This window comes from Chelonia mydas, chromosome 1 (genome assembly GCF_015237465.2).
Source record: "Chelonia mydas isolate rCheMyd1 chromosome 1, rCheMyd1.pri.v2, whole genome shotgun sequence".
NCBI classification, from domain to species: domain Eukaryota; kingdom Metazoa; phylum Chordata; order Testudines; family Cheloniidae; genus Chelonia; species Chelonia mydas.
The window spans coordinates 233,012,633-233,029,604 of NC_057849.1; the positions used below are offsets into that span (position 1 = coordinate 233,012,633).

A 16,972-nucleotide genomic window follows, 5' to 3' on the forward strand; every position below is an offset into this window, starting at 1 on the left:
TGAAGAATGTACTAGTTAAGCTGAACCTGTTCAACTCCAGATACACTTAGAACTACACCCATGTTCATTCACTGTATGTGAAGTCATTACAGCACTAAAAGGTTTCAAAATGCATAAAATATGAACTATGTCCATTTGCATTTTAATAACACGTAATGTGAAAATATCTGTCTCCAGCTAAGATGAGTTAAGTGCAGCTCTTATAGGCTCAGTTAGAGGAAGGCTCACTACTTAGTTATGTAGGGTAACAGGACACTAACTGGTAGTGCTGTTTGAACTTATTCCATAAAAGAAACTGCGGGTATGGCTAGACCATATTGGCTAGCCTTTACTGTAGCTACTTTCTGCCCCAAAGGGGTGGAATTCGGTCTTTGTCAGAGAGGAGTTTTCATATGGAGTGTGAAGGCAGAAGCAACTTGAGATGGAAAAGTGGAGCCATCGCTTTTCCTGCCTTATCTCAATTTTTCAAAAAGTGTTGCCATTTTTCTCTCCACAGTTAAAGGAAGAAATGGTTCAGTGCAAGAAAAAAGTGTTTGTTAGATAGGGGAGCCAGAGTGGTCTCTGTTGAAAATTACAGATGAGCCAATGTGGTGGTGTTTGGATCAGGATCCAGATTACATTTAAAATAGGACTTGGGTTTGAGGCAAAAGTAGGGCTATAATTCAGTCTCAAAGGTATCAAAATCTGAAAAACTATCAAAAGCAAATGGCAAGAGTCCCTGGAGATCAGCAGTCTGACAAGACTTCTGACATCTTATGCCAAATCCTGGTTCTGTGTTAGACCATACATTTTGTTGCTTAAAAATTAGAGTAAATCCTGAGGTACCAGCTCTAGGTTCACGCCCATTTATGCCCAACACAAGAAGAGGTTACTCATCCTGTGCAGTTACTGTGGTTCTTCAAGATGTATGTCCGTATGGGTGCTCCACTTCAGGTGACTACCCAGTAGCATCCCCACAGGAAGGAGGGAACTGCAGAACTGAGTCCAGAACTGAAGACAGGACCACATTACCAAATGGCGCATCTGAAACTGAGGCATATATCAAGGCATAGCGTTTAGAAAATGTATACCTTGAAACCCATGTAGTGGTTCTACATATCGCAGATCCTGAAATGTTTTTGAGTAATGACGTAGAACATTCTATCAGATCACAAGCAATGTCTATCTCCTTTTGGGTGGGGGGTGAGCACCAGCTGCATTGAAACAAGCAGCAATACACCCAGAGATGAACTTCAGCAGTCTCTGGGCAGAGATCATGGAACCCATGGATCTCTCTGCGATGGAAATGGACAGTCTAGGTGATTTCTGAAATTGTTCAGTCCTATCTAAATAGAAAGCCAATGTCTGTTTAACATCTAAGGTGTGAAAAGAAGTCTCCTGTTGAGACTTATGTTTTTCTGGGGGGGAGAGGGGGGGAACACCAGTAGACGAATGGACTGGTTAAGATGAAAATCCAATAGTACTTTAGGTAAGAATTTAGGGTGAGGGTATAAAGAGACTTTGTCCTTCAAGAACACCATAAAAGGGAGGTCTGCCACCAAGGACTCAATTTCTCTGCCATCAAGCACTCTACGAGCTGACGGGATAGCTACTAAAAATGCTGTCTTCATGGAAAAGTGAAGTAAAGAAAAGGTTGCCATTGGTTCGAATGGAAGTCTTGGAAGACATCTAAATACAAGGTTCAGATTCCAAATCAGAGTGGGGTGCAAACGTGGAGGTAGAGGTTTCCCAAACCTTCAATAATTATTGAAGAGAGAGGATGAGCAAATATAGAAAATCCTTCTACTGGAGGATAAAAGGCTGATATTGCAGCCAAGTGAGCCTTAACTGAGCTAACAGATAACCCTTATTTCTTTAGATTCCACAGGTAAGCCAGCATATCTGAGAGTGACGAGGATTCAGACACAAATTAGTGGTGTTGACACCAAATGGTTGAATCTCTTCCACTTCTGCAGGTAAGTAATTTGGATTGACTCTTTTCTACTATTCAGTAAGACTTGTACTTCTGCAGAGCAGATAGATTCTAACCTACAACGCAGCAAGGAACCATGCCGAGGCAAAGGATCCCTAGGTTGAGGTAAAGTAAATAATCTGCGTCTTGGGAGAGGAGATGAGGAACGATTGGCAGTTTGATTGCCGGGTGGATGAACAGGTGAAGCAGGTAAGATACCAAGCTTCTCTCAGCCAGATTGGATAACCCTGGCCTTGTCCCGTCTGATCTTGTTCATCACCAGTATTAGTGGTGTTGGAGGAAATGCACAGAGTAGTCCCTTCATCTAAGATCGGAGAAAGTCTCCCAGAGAGTCATGGCCTAGAGCTCCTCTTGAGCAAAACAGATGATACTTCTTGTTCCTGGAGATCCATCTCTGGAAGTCCCCAGGTTTTCAGATATACTGTGGGGAATTTGAGAATCCTGGGAGAAATGCCTGCTGAGGGCATCATCTTCGGTTTTCTGAACCCCAGGGAGGTAAATGGCTGAAATTTGGATCTGATGGGCTCTACACCAGTTCCACAGCTTTATTGCTTCAGTGCATAGAGAAGGGGATCTTGCTCCCTCTTGTTTGTTGACATAGTACATGTAGGCCATGTTGTCATCATGATCATGATGGATTTGCCCTGATAAGGAGTAGAAAATGAAAACAAGCACTCCTGACTGCCTTGAGTTCCAACAGATTGATGTGGAAACTGGTTTCCTGAGGCAGCCATCTGCCCTTAGCTGTGAAAGAACTGAGGTGAGCTCCCCATCCCAATAGAGATGTATCCATTGTTACAGTTATTGTTGGAGGTGACTGAATGAAAGGAGTGCTGGCACCAATGTTGAGTTGATCATTCCACCAATCTAGGGCATTCCTTATGTGAAGGGGACATTCTTTATGCTTGTCCAGCTGTGTCTGATTGGTGAATAGATCGTTCTGAGCCAGCCCTGGAAGCAACAGAGATCACAAAGGTGCAAGCTCCCATATGACCCAGGAGCTGTACAGTTTCTTACGGAGGTTTGAGGACTCCCTTAAATTATCCTGACTAGAGCTGATAACATTAAGAATCTGTCCATGGGAAGATATGCCCTAGCTACTAACGAATGAAAATATGCCCCTATGAACTGTATTCTCTGTAAAGAGGTAAATGTGGATTTTTTTAGATAGAGCTGAAGACCTAGTTCTGGGAAAAGAGAAAGGGCCACCTGACTGGATGACAGTTTTGCTTCATAATATCAACCCTTGAGCAGTCAGTCATAGAGGTAAGGGAAGACTAAAATTGCCTCCCAGCAAAGGTAAGTGGCCACTACTGCTAGGACCTCTGAGAAAACCATTGGGTCCAAGGAAAGGCCAAAGGGAAGTACTTGGTATTGAAAATGTTCCTGGCCTATAGCAAAGCATAGGTATTTTCTGTGAGATGGGTGTATCCCTATATGGAAAGAGGTGTCTTATAGGTCAACAGCTGAAAACCAATGTCCTGCCTCTAATAAAGGGATTATAGCTGCCAGAGTCACCATCCTGAACTTTTGAGACTTTATGAATTTGCTTAGTAGTCTTAGATCCAAAATTGGTCTCCACCCTTCATCCTTATTTGGCACAAGGAAATACCTCAACTAGTACCCTGTTCCTTCGTGAAGAGGTGGGACCAGCTCCTCACAAAGCTATTGCCTCTAATAGAAAGAGAAAGTCTATTTCTTGTCTCCGTAAAAGCTCATGAGAGTGGTCCATGAAAAGGGATAGGGAGGGGAGATGGGAAGAGGGAAGGATGTAAAGTGGATGGTGTAGCCCAGGGATCGGCAACCTATGGCACGCGTGCCAAAGATGGCACACGAGCTGATTTTTAACGGTACGCTGCTGCCTGCTGGGCAGGCAAGCCCTCCCCTCCCCTGCCTCTTCCCCCAGCATGCTGGGTTCCTGCCCCTCCTTCTCTCCCTCCCTGCCGCCCATCAGCTGACAGCCTTGCAAGGGAGGGGGAGAAGTGGAGCCGCAGCGTGCTAATTGCTCCCGGGAGGAGGCAGAGAAGAGGTGGGGACGGGGCCGTGGGGACGGGGGGTGGAATCAGGGCATATCCCCTCCAGCCCCCTGCCGTGAGTTGCTCTGGGCAGGGGGCTGGGAGTACCCCCACGACCCTAGCCCACACCCCCAGCCCTCTCCCCTGACTCCTACCCCCACAAAGACTCCCAGCCCTCTGCCCTGACCCCTGCAACCTCCACACATACCCAGCCTGCCCACACCCCATGCCCTGACTCTTGCACGCCCCACATTCCCACCCCCATCCTGAGCACCAAATGGGAGCTCCTACACCCCGCCCCCCACATTCCCACCTGCACCCCTTGCACCAAATGGGAGCTGCCCAGGTAAGCACTCCACACCCAAACCTCCTGCCTCAGCCCTGAGCCCCCTCCCTTATTCTAGCTCCTGGCCAGACCCTACACCCCAACCCTCATCCTGCTCCTTCACCCCCAGCCCTGTGCTCAGTGCACAGAGAGGGAGGAAGAGAATGGGCTTGAACCAGGGAGAAGGTAAGTACCCACTCTGTGTGGGCAGGGCTGGGATCCCAGACGGGCAGCGGGCTGAGCGGGGCTGGCAGCCAGGACCCTAGCTGGCAGGAGCCAGCGGACAGAACCCCAGGCTGGCAGTGGGCTGAGGAGCAGCGGGCTGAGCCACTCAGCCCACTGCTGGTCTGGGGTCCCGACCACCGGCCCCACTCAGCCCGCTGCCGGTCCGGGGTTCTGGCTGCCGGCCCCTTGCCAGCCGGGGTCCCGGCCGCAGGCCCCGCTCAACCTGCTGCCGACCTAGGTGAACGGAACCCCAGGCTGGCAGTGGGCTGAGCAGGCCAGCGGCGTGAGATCAGCATTTTAATTTAAATTTTAAATTAAGCTTCTTAAACATTTTGAAAACCTTGTCTCCTTTACATACCACAATAGTTTAGTTACATAATATATAGACTTATAGAGAGAGACCTTCTAAAAAATGTTAATGTGTTACTGGCACGCGAAACCTTAAATGAAAGTGAATAAATGAAGACTCTGCACACCCCTTCTGAAAGGTTGCCGTCCCCTGGTGTAGCCTGATGTTATGACTAACACCACTTGTCTGTAGTGATTCAGCTCCAACCATGTTGGAAATAGGAAGGTGATCTCCAAAAGGGGAGAGGGTAGGCAAAGGTTTGCAGCTTCTGAACTAGAGGCGGGGCAGGATTCGAACCCTCAACCAACTGTCAAAACTGTTGTTGTGATGATGCCTGGCTACTTGCGGAAGGAGGATGGGGAGCCCTCTTTTTCTGGAACTTATGTTTCTTCCTAGGAGGTTCAGTGGATCTGGAAACCCCAGAGAATTGAGTCAGATGAGGTCTCTGGATAGTTCATGATCTACTAAATCTTCTTTAATTCATAGGAGTGTATAAATCCAGAGATCTTAGTGTGACCCTGTAATCTTTCAGTGTTATTTGAAGTGTCTGCTAGCTACTTTAAACAGTCTTGAAATTGCCAGAAATAATCGGCCATAGCTGGTGGTGGAGGCATGACCAAGTAGCTGACTGGGACATGGGTGGTCAGGCCTCGTGGTGGACGTGAGAGTTCAGCCTACTGCTTAGAACTGGGTCCAGGCTGGGCAGAGTCCAAGAAACTAGCCCCAGGGTCTATACCAGAGAGACAGAAGCTGAATTCCAGAACTGGAGGGTCAAGTGGAGTCATAAGCCACAGGCAGAGTCGGGGATTGAAGCCAGAGGAGAGCAGGCGCAGGGACTGGAACAAGGGCAAACGCAGCTGTGGGCACAGCATACACTGAGCAGCCATTGATCTGCTGTAGGGGGCCAGTCCTATAAGAAGGGCTGCTAAACCAGCAGCCAATCGGGGGCTGTGGCCATTCTGTCAGTTCCAAGGCAATGCAGCTGGGCTCAGTTGGTTGCCTAGCAGCAAAGTTAGTCATGGTGCAGGCCAGCAGCTGGTCCTTGCTGCTCTGGTCCCTGGCGGAGCGCATCATTTGGAGGCAATGAAGAGATAGGAGTTTGAGGGGTGACTTCTTTATCTGCCCTAGCTTCCTGTACCTCAAACTTCTCCTTGTCCTGAGGACCCAAGCTGGGGAGAAGATTGACCATCTCAAGCCTCCCAATGTGTTGGAGTCGGTGGTCTGGCAAATTGCTATCAGTACAAAACCCAGGTATTGCAGTATGGCCACTGAAGGGGGCCAATATGGAAGGGGGGTAGCATCCAGAGTTGGTCCCACCAGTCTTCGTGTTGAGGACAAAGGTCTTCCCTAAGGGTGTCAAAGAATGGGTTCCTGTATGAATGGGTAAGAGAACCCTGCACTGAGATGCATGAGACATAAGGGAAATCTTCCTCCTTCTCTTTGGAATCCTCCAATGTGTAGGGGGCACCAGCAGAAAAGGGAGGAGAGTCTGGTCGTACCAGAGAGCGATGGTCATCCAGAAACCAGGATCACAGGATGTACCGAGAGGCATTCAGTAAGTATTAGCAGTGAAGATTCTGATTCATCTCCCACTGACATGTCCCTTGAGTACCTGAATTTCTGTGGGACTGAGTGGAGGATCAGTACCAATGGCGGAGTATGCTGGGCAATTGACGCAAATGGCACCATAGATTTAAAGCATACTGAAGTCGGCACCAATGGTTTCTGACATTTCAGTTTGCATGATAATGCAAGTCCTGACTGGGGAAATACCGATGGCGGAGCCATGTTCAATGGTACCCGTCTGGAGGAGTGCTTATCCTTGCCTTCCTTGTTCCTTGCAGATGGTATTGGGGATCTGTTGGAGCCATGTCTCTCCTTGGAGCTCTGGGACTTCCCAGCCCCACCAGTGCCAGAAGAGGAGTCTTTCACCTCTACAGTACCTAGACGAGAGGTCGAGGCTTCTGATACCACGGACCAACGTCTTTTGGGAGCAACCTCCTTATGATGGGAGTCAGCGCTCCTTTTGTTAGGAGCCTTCACAGACGACTCAAGAATCTTCCCCTTCTTAAGGGAGATCTGCATCATGTTCAAAGGGGCACTAGATCTGCCTAGAAACTGATGTCCGGGGTAGAGGTCTCCTGACCTGACTCTGAAGCGGGTCAAAGGGATCGCTCCATTAGCAGGAGTCTCAATTTGATCTCCTGGTTCTTCTTTGCCTGAATTTAAGTGCCAGGCAGAAGTTGCACTTCTACGAAATGTGTTACTCTCCAAGGCAGAGGAGACACTTAAAGCAGCAGTCGCTGACTGGGATACCCCATCAGTAAGAAAGCCAGACTCCCTGGTGGGAGGAAGATGAACAAAGTTAATCCTCTCACTACTTATCTACTAACTATCTAACACTAACTAATATTAAACTATAAACAAGGAGTTAGCTGAAGTATGCTCAAGGTGGATGTACTAGGGCTCTGTCTCAGGCCGAGGCGGTTGAGAAAAAACGGAGCACAGTTTGCCCTTTCAGCCCTATATAGCCTCAGTGTGTGGTACAAGGATCTTTAGGATGTGTGCATAGGCTGGACAGACAATGCTAATGGAAAATTTATGATAAACTCCAAAACAATATTATCTCCAGTTATACACAAAATAAAAAGGGACAATTTTTACACTATATTTTCCTTGTATCTTCATTTATGTCAGTGTTACCCAGAAAGAAACCTAAGAGTTGTGAGAACAATTTGTTCATCTTGTGGTTTCCACAGGTACTGTGGAAACACATCTCAACTGTAGTAATGTATGCAGGCCATAGCAAGAGCTGTGAGAAACGTTTGTAGTGAAACCTGAAACCACACACAACTCACCTGATTTCATCTTTTCTTCTAACCCCAAAACTCAGACCAAGTTTGCCAAAAGTAAGGATGAGCTTGAACCAAATTTCTGGATCCCAGAACTCCTGACTATCAGAGAAGTTCAGATCCAGAGCTAAACTTTGCTTCAGGCTGTGTTTCCATAATGGATCAGATCAAAACCTTGGATCTGAATGTCCATGAATTTTGGGAAAGTCTATCTTTGGTACTTATACAGCCCCATTACCATCGTGTCTGAGCACCTCACAATCGATCATGTATTTATCCCTGCAACACCATGCTAAGATAAGGAAGCACTATTCACCCATTTTACAGATGGTCACCCAGCTATAATGCAAAGATATAGAATCATAGAAGATCACAGAATCACAGAAGATTAGGGTTGGAAGAGACCTCATGGAGGTCATCTAGTCCAACCCACATATGGTGGGCCCAATGCAGTGGGATTACACCTGCTTGCATCAGCTCTGAATTTGAACCAGTGAGTTAAGCCTCCTCCTGAGGTCTTCACCCATTGCTATTTTGCTCTAGTGTTTGGCCAGCAGCTGGCAGATACAGAAACAAAGAGGCAGAATGCATGGGATCAAGAGTCATAAAGATAGCTCAGGTTTCAGAGTAGCAGCCGAGTTAGTCTGTATTCGCAAAAAGAAAAGGAGTACTTGTGGCACCTTAGAGACTAACAGATTTATTTATTACAGCTCACTTCATCAGATGCATTCAGCAGAAAAGATAGCTCAGGCTGTCTTAATTTAAAAACACACTTATGGCAATGTAGCATACTCACTATTGTAACTTACAACAGAACCAGAACTATAGCATAGTGCCTTGTGCTCTACATACAGGCCTAATTTTGAGAGGTATTGAGCACTTGCAGCTTCCAGTGACTTCCTTGGAAGAGGTGGGTGTTCAGCATCCCTCAGATTTAGGCTAAGGACCTTAAAATGGAAAAGAAAAGTCAGTCTATTATTGTGGAGGTGATTGCAACATTAGAAAGTGAGCTGTAGAAGTTGTATTCATTGTTAAGCCATGAAATCTGTCACCACCTACAAGGAAGTAACATTTCAAAATGTTGTTCTATGGTCATCTAAAGTTCCACCAATTTATAAGATAAATGCAATTCTTCTCAGTGACATTAGGTTAATTTTTTCTTTTTGGTTCATAAACAAAAGATATCAGGAAGGAACGGTGAAAAATATCGAGGCCCAAATGATGTTCCAACACCTGTTGAATATCAGCAAAACTATAGCTATGAAAATGTCCATTGTATTACAAGAGAAAGAGTAAGCATGTTTACTGTATTCATAGTGACATTTTGCACTAACTGTACATAGTGCCTTTCATCCAAAGATCTCAAAGTTATTTATAACAGTATATCTTTATAGAATCCAGGTTTGCTAATAATAATTAATAATATCTCCATTATTACCATTGCTTTTCATCTAGATTTGTAAGTGCTTTTACAAAAGTGGGCAACCAGTAGCATTATCATCACCATTTTATAAATGAGGGAACTGAGGCACAAGAAGGTTAAATGACTGGCTCAAGGTCACAGAACAAGTCACTGGCAGTCTGGAATCCAGGTCACCTGGGTCAGGATTTTCAAAAATATATTTTCATAAATATACCAATGAAAAATTCACTTTCCGCAAAACTGAAATTTTCCGTGGGAAAATTTAAATTTGACAAGAAAATGTTGATTTTCTGTAGGAAAGTTCCCAACTCTCCAGCTCCCCTGGTTCTTAGCAGCTCACCAGGTGGGCTGCTGGGGAGTCCAGGATTTCAGGACTTTCAGGCTTTCCAGCTATGGAGTAGCCTGCCAGACAGGCTGCTGTGGATTCACTGACCCCAGGGTGTCCAGGTTCCTGGCTCTGCTGTAGTCCACCAGGCAAGCAGCCAGGGATCCCGGGAAGCCTATTTTAGTTCAGAAATACTGAAATGTTTCCACAGCAAGAACATATTGGTGTTTCAAAAACAAAATATTGTGGAATTTCAGCTCTGTGATTCCGGACAAAAACATTTCCTGAACACACACATTTTTTGGGTGAAAATATAGAACTGAAATTCCACTTCCCCACCACCTCTAGTAGTGGATAAGGCAGGGACTGCAGGAAGAGAAAAGATGGTCTCTTATGGTTACAACCGTTATATACTGCTCTGGGGAACTGGTTTCTCTCCCTGCATCTGACACACATTTCCTATGTGAGGGTGGGCAAGGCACTTAACCAAAACTTTTCACAGGTGGCCACTAATTGTGTGTTCCTCATTTTCTGCGTGGCCAACTTGAGACTGTAGGGTCTGCTCTGCAAAAGTGCTGAGCACTCACAGCTGCAAGTGCAGTCAACGGGAGCTGTGCTTTGAATATATGAAGTGCTATAGAATGCTAAGTGCTCTGAAATATCAGGTCCTAGGCATCTCAAATATGGCACCCTAAATAAGTGGAAGCTTCCCTGCCTCACAGAAGAGTTGTGAGGCTAGATTCATGAATGTTTGTGAAGCTCTTGGATATGCTAGTGGTGAGCGCCAGGCCTTAGAAAAGCACATGAGGAAACAGATAATTCTGTCTTCAAAGCAGGACTTGAATAATCTGCAGTAAACATGGCCTAGGGCCACACATTCAACAATGTGGATAAAACAAAATGATTGAATAGGTGCTCATTAAGTGAGTGCTGTCCATCCTTTGTACTGACTGAGGCATGGGTCCTCTGGGAAAAAATAGTATGTGATCATGTAATTAAAGACTGTATCACGGTGCATTTGCACAAAGGGGCCAAGTTAACATTGCACAGGCAACCTTAATTCTGGCATTTCCTAACTTTTGAGTGCTTACCTTTGCAACCTTAATACTGTTCCTTAAATATAGCTTTTTTGTATGTATGTAACATTACACATGGTAGTGAATTGGGTAGTTTCTGCATGTACAGATATAACCTCTTTCACTTGATTTAACTCTTCCTTTAATTGGCTATGCACAGTCAAAGCTAGGTCTGGCTGTAATAATGAGCATAGACTTGTACAGAGCACATAGCTTCAATTCTACATAACCTAGTTACACCTTCTGTAGGTCAGCCAAAATGCCTAATTTTGTAGAGATATGCCCTACAATTTCCGTATTGCACAAACAAACAATAATAATACTCTGAGATTTTCTGATAGATGTGCAATCTTCTCTAGGCATTAAATAAGCCTCAGTATTCCTTTGGAGGTAGGTTCCCAGAGATGAAGAAAAAGGACCCTATGTAAAGGACCTTTACTTATCTCAAAAGGGATGTTGAGGCTTTTTTAATGTGTAAAGTACTTTGATATCTTCCAGTAAAAAATACGATGGTTATATATATACAAATTACTTCACCTTCTAGTAAAATACAGCCACTTCTGGGATTCAACACAGCAACTGTTCAACAGCTCCTATAAATACGACACACAAGCATAGGCTGGAAGAGAAGAAGATTAGTGTACCTAATTGAAAATACAGTTGGAAATTAGGGAGGCAAAATGTAATTACCCAGGCTGGAATTTTGCCAGTATACCAGGATCAACCTCCCTTACTATGCAAAAAGCGTGTTGGGATGTTTAATGACCGGAAGTAGTCAGGACCTCAGTTCTTTCTCTCATCCAAAATATGTCAACTCTAGCAAGCAGGTTGATGGGACACTGGTACAGTATGGACTCCAGGACAGCTTGTATTAAAAATACAAGAAAGAAATTACTTCCATTTTTACTTTGACATGTTAATTAGCGTTGGTCCAAGAAAGTGACTAATAAAGCTATGTTCCACTGTTAGAGAAATTTGTATTTTTAACTATATTCTTGAACAGATTTCAATTAATCAATTTTTCATTTTGCAAAACTAGGAACGGGTAGGATTTCTGACTTTCCAAATTTGAAAAGCAAAAATGATGACAGACAGTTTCTTTTCATTGTGAATACTACTACATCCTTTTACGTTGCCTGGTTTCACATTATTGTAGCAATCACATTATTAGACTAAATAAAGCTAAATAAATATCTCAGGCTTCAAAACACATGTGTAACTCAAACAACGACAGAGCTAATAAATAGTTTAGTGTTGAAATGGCATGAGCTCAGCATATTACTGTAGCAAGATCCAAATTTACAGCCACTGAGTTTACAATGTGCAGTTTCAACTTCCTTGTTTTTCCATAAATATTCTGTAGCTGTGCAAACATTGATGTGATCGTGTTATTGTCAGAGGAATAGGAATTCTCTGTAACTTCATCACAATAAATTAGGGCACATTTGTTGAATCGCTTATGGTACATTTTCTGCATCAGTGTTTACAAGGAATTTGGAAATGGTGCATACAAGTTAACTTTCCAGCATTTTTCCTTAACCAACATAGAAGAGACACAAAATAGCTGCTCTCTGGCTTTGTTGATCTCTGCTCAGTAGAGCCAAGTAAATCATTTGTAACAAATAATTTATTTGACAAATTTTTGTTCATGATGTTTTTCTCACACAGATCACAAGTGCCTCAAATTTATTCTTTATTCCAAATTATGCTTTACCAAATATTAATTAATGATAGGCAGATCATGCCTGGCAGTTAGTTAACTAAGTCATACAACAGCATTTTTCTTTCTTTGCCTGGATTATTTATGTAAATAACAATCATGGAGCAAATGGCGAATTGTGAATTTACATTTGTATATTCAATTCAAAATTCACTTGCCACCAATGATTGAGCAGTAGTGCTGAAAAATACAACTTTTTGTATTTGTGCTAATACAGCTTGAATGTCACAGGTGTACCATGAGGAATAATTTGTTTGTACATCATTCTGAAATCCTTAGATGTAACATGCTAGAGAAGAACCAAATACTGTTATTTTGTCACTAAATGTTTGCTCATATTTAGGTGACAAACAACAATATACTCATTACTATATAAAACTGTGAAATTTTCATGCAGTCCTGTGGTACATGCTCAATATTGGGGTAACTGGACGAAATTCTATGGCCTGTGTTATAAAAGAGATCAGACTAGTGAGTTAACAGTCCCTTCTGGCCTTATAATCTATTCCATGACTCTCCTCATAAAGGCACAGATTTAGCAAAACACTTAAACACATGCTTAACTTTAAGCTTGTGCTTAAGTGCTTTGTTAAACTGGGGCCATAGTTAAAATGTTTGTTTTAGTTTACCACACCATAGGACAGAATACAGGATTGTCAGCTAGCATGACATAATAATGCAGAGACAGAACTATAACTCTATGGTGATGTTCTCTTAGGTGAGTATGATGATGAAATACAGATTGATTTGTATCCCCCAGGGTTAGAAGCACAGATCTTGACAGATCATATCTTTTTTTCCAGACCCTTAAATTAGAGCAGCTGCAAGAGGTTCAGATATTCAAATCTATGGCTTTCAAACTCTTTCAAGATTCTGGGGGTTTAGTTAAAACACTCACGAAAATTCTTCAGTTTATGCCTGTGATTTTAAAAAAAAAAAAAAAGAGAGAGACTGTACCACTGTTAGTGGAAAAATCGCATATTTGCTTCCATTGTGGTTAGTTAGCCGTGCAATGGAAAACCCCAAAATTTCTTCTAAATGGCAGATCCTACATATGACTATCACAACACGTGGCGTATGTACTTCACCATGAATCAAATGTCCCAACAATTGTGTGGGTGAAACCAATCGCTATGCTCTCAAGCGAACTCTGAGCAAAATGATAAACAACAAAAACATGCTCCCATCTGTGGGCAAACACTTTTCACAAAGCAATCACTCCACATCTGACTTCTCAGTTCTTGTACTCAGAGGAAACCTGCCCAGTTCCTGCAAAAGACAAGCCTGGAAACTTAAATTCATAACTCTGCAGGACACTAAAGACCCTGGACTTAGCAGACACACTAGTTTTATAACTCATTACAGCAATTTGTAATACACTCTACTACCTGCTAACGCTTAATTACCCACTTCATTTTAAGTGGTCTCCTATAGCACATGTGAACTCCTTATCCTTAACAATCTGTTCCACCTTGTATTTAACTCAGACACTCTGATTACCTTCTCCAAATCTGAGGAGGAGCTCTGTGTAGCTCAAAAGCTTGCCCCTTCCACCAACAGATGTTAGCCCAATAAAAGATATCACCCATCTTGTCTCTCTCATATCCTGGGATCAATATGACTACAACACCACTGAAAACCGCTAAATGGCAAGCAGTCAACAGCCTTTTGACACATCCCGTTATAGTAACGGTGCATATAAATTTACCCTAATTGTAAGCTCAATTGTGAGGAGTAGAAGTTCATAAAATGTAAAAATGAACTATATCAATAAATGCTGGTGAAAAAGATGCAAAGGAGAGACAGAAAGACCGAATTAGTCCAAACAAAAAAGCCTACTAATGTAATTCAAGGACTGTGTTAAGATCATGCCTGGTGAACAAGAAAAGTGCAGGCCCAGAAATCAAAGGACCAAAATTGGTGTGTCAGAAATTAGGCCTAATTTGTGAAAAAAATAATGATTTTTCACCCATCACTATTCCACCCATCACTCCATTTTGGGGAGAAATCAAAAAGCTGTCTGACAACTGCTGGCTTGGAGACAGAAAAGAAGACAAAAAAGTTTCATCACCATGGCTGCCACTCTCCACCATCTCCTGGGACCTCAAGATGTAACATGACACCCCTGGGCCTTCATCATCCTTATTCCTAAAGATGTCCTGATCAGACTCAGCCAAAGAAAGGAACCCAGATGACAATTGCCACCTCCACCAGCACGATCCTGAATGTAAACTGGGATATGAGACTTTGTCTCTCCCCCTGCCACCCCATGTGTCCTTTCCTTCCCTACCTTATTTCATCTCTTCCCTATTTCTCTCTTTTTGACTTAGTCAGACAAGACTTTGCAACACAGCTGTAAACCTATGACCAAAGAAGGTGCTACAAGCAATGCCCTCAATAGCCTGATGCTGGTAAAAGTTGCCAAGACTAGGAATGGCTAACAAGACCATGCCTGGGTTTTCGAGCAGCGAAGTTGCAAGTGAGTGTCAACATAACAGACAGAAATTGAAATTTCTATCTTTGCTATTCTTTTTTCTCCCCTTTGTGTGTGTCTTGTTTTGTCTTCTTAGGAAATGGGACTGGACTTCAATAACTGCAGCCCATCTCAACTAACTTTTCCACTTTTCTCCAAAAGAGACACTTACTATCACTTACTATCAAAGGGGGGCTTTCCTTCTCAAAACTCTCTCCGGCTAAAGAGAACGGGAACAAGGAATGCTGTTAAAATGAACGCCTTACTTAACACGAAACATTTCAAATGCTTTAACTGTTCTTCTTTTTTCCTTTCCTCTTTCATAAAAGGTTCAAAATATTTTAATAGTGTGGTTTTGCCATGATACTAAGCAGGCTGAAGTCTCTGTTTACCAAATCCTGAACCTTATTTAAAACTGCTTAAATTTTGAACAGTGACAGGCTCATGTTAACACCTTTGGCTCTTTGGGCCCATATATTCCACCAGAAATAATACAACAATCCCAACTGAGAAGAAATATCATCTATATTATCGAGTTGTCAGTAATGACTTTAGCAATTACCAAGCCAGACTAGATCAGTGGTTCATCTATCCCAGCATGCTGTCTCCGACATCAGCCATTACCGGATGCTTTAGTGGAAGGTGTAAGAAATATAATGGAGAACGTTGGAATAACCTCTCCGTATGTGAAGGTTAATCCTCACACCTTGTTCCCTGAAGCATGAGGATTTATATATATCCCTTCTAAAAGTTTCTCCTATCTAATGTAACTGTGGATGCTCATTGTCCTTACAAACGTTTACTTCTTTTTGTTTTAATCCTGCTAATCTCTTGTCCTCAGTTGTGTCTACTGGCAGTGACTTTCACTAGTCTCATGTGTTCTGCAATAAATAAATACATAAATAAATAAATAAAATAAAAAAATACTCCTCTTTACCAATTTTAAAATGGTCTCCTTTAAACTTCTGTCGGTTCTAGTTTTGCATTAGCCTGGTTCTAGCAATTAATGAAAGGGTAACCAAGATTTTTGACTGAACTACTTACTCTATACTGTTCATTATTTTATCTACATCTGCCACGTCCCCAGTTGATTGTCTCTGTTCTAAACTACATAGATGTAGGGTCAGTTTGGTGCCTACCTGCTTAGACATCTTTGTAAATCTGACTAGGCACCTATCTGCATCCTGAGGTGCCTCATTATCTTTATAAATCTGCCCCTAATCTTTTACTCTCTCTTCTTGTGGAAGTTTTTCCATGTCTCTAGTTAATTCCTAGATGGCATTACACAAATATCATCGAGAAATGAGTTAGATTCAAGCTCAGAAGGACTTTGCTTTTCAAACACACAAAGCTACATTTAGGATCATTCTTTGCTGTCTAGCAGAAGTTTAATGGGGTCATTCAGATTTGAGCTGAAGAGCAGACTTTTCATGTGGCTGAGCGCTAACAACTGTCCCAGCACTCTGGTCACTTCCCCAGAGAAGACTTGATTGAGGAATGGAGTGCTTGATTATCTAATCTGGGGAGCTAAGGAGCTAATTGTCCCATCAGTTGGGAGTGTAGTTAAAAAGCACAGGAAGAAAGTGCAGCAGGAGGGGGAGAAAGGCTAGCAGAGCTGAGGGAAAAGGGATCTCAGGGAGATGAGATCTTTCCTTCAAGAAAGGACTGATGCCTGAGGAATGCTGTAGCTAGAGCTACTGCTCGGGATTTTGACAGTGGTGGTAATATTAATAAATTACTCAGAGGTGTTAACAACCAAGAGGCATACAAGACGGCTTGTGTGGGATCACAAGACAGGAGGGGAGCCTGCCCTGTTACACTTGGCCAAAGACAGCTCATAAACTTTGAGGGATGTGTTTGTCTGAGTTTGCAACTTAACTCTCAAAAGCTCCCTTATGTTTCTGGATTAAGCCAGGAAAAGGAAGTTAACAGTTTAGGGCTCAGTTGTGAATCCAGCTGTAGGCTTGTGAAGGGATTATGGAGTCATAAGGAGCCCTATTACTCCCCAGTATGGACCATATGCAATGCCAGAGTCTGGGGAAGGAGAGAAAGAAGCCACCTGAGGTCAGCTATTCCTCTCCCTTTAGGAGGCAGGGAGTGGATGACAAGGCTTAGGTGGAGCATGATAGCTGTCACAGCTGGGACAGCACAGATAGGGTTGTCATGCTGTCTGGAGTGGTTCACTACCATGAATGCCAACCTCACAGCAGACGGTCA

At 43.2% G+C, this 16,972-nt stretch overlaps 1 long non-coding RNA gene across 2 annotated transcripts in view; it reads right to left on the reverse strand.

The window, feature by feature from the left end:
- The window catches only part of LOC122464374, a 118,919-nt gene that overhangs the window by 20,954 nt on the left and 80,993 nt on the right, over positions 1 to 16,972 (reverse strand). The window contains exons 2-3 of one of the 2 annotated variants that reach the window (XR_006288326.1): positions 11,100 to 11,181; positions 8,591 to 8,685 (exon numbers count right to left, since the gene is read on the reverse strand). This is a non-coding gene — a long non-coding RNA (uncharacterized LOC122464374). Of the gene's footprint in view, positions 1 to 8,534; positions 8,686 to 11,099; positions 11,182 to 16,972 lie in introns of both variants that reach the window. The other variant, XR_006288325.1, reaches the window with a different exon arrangement.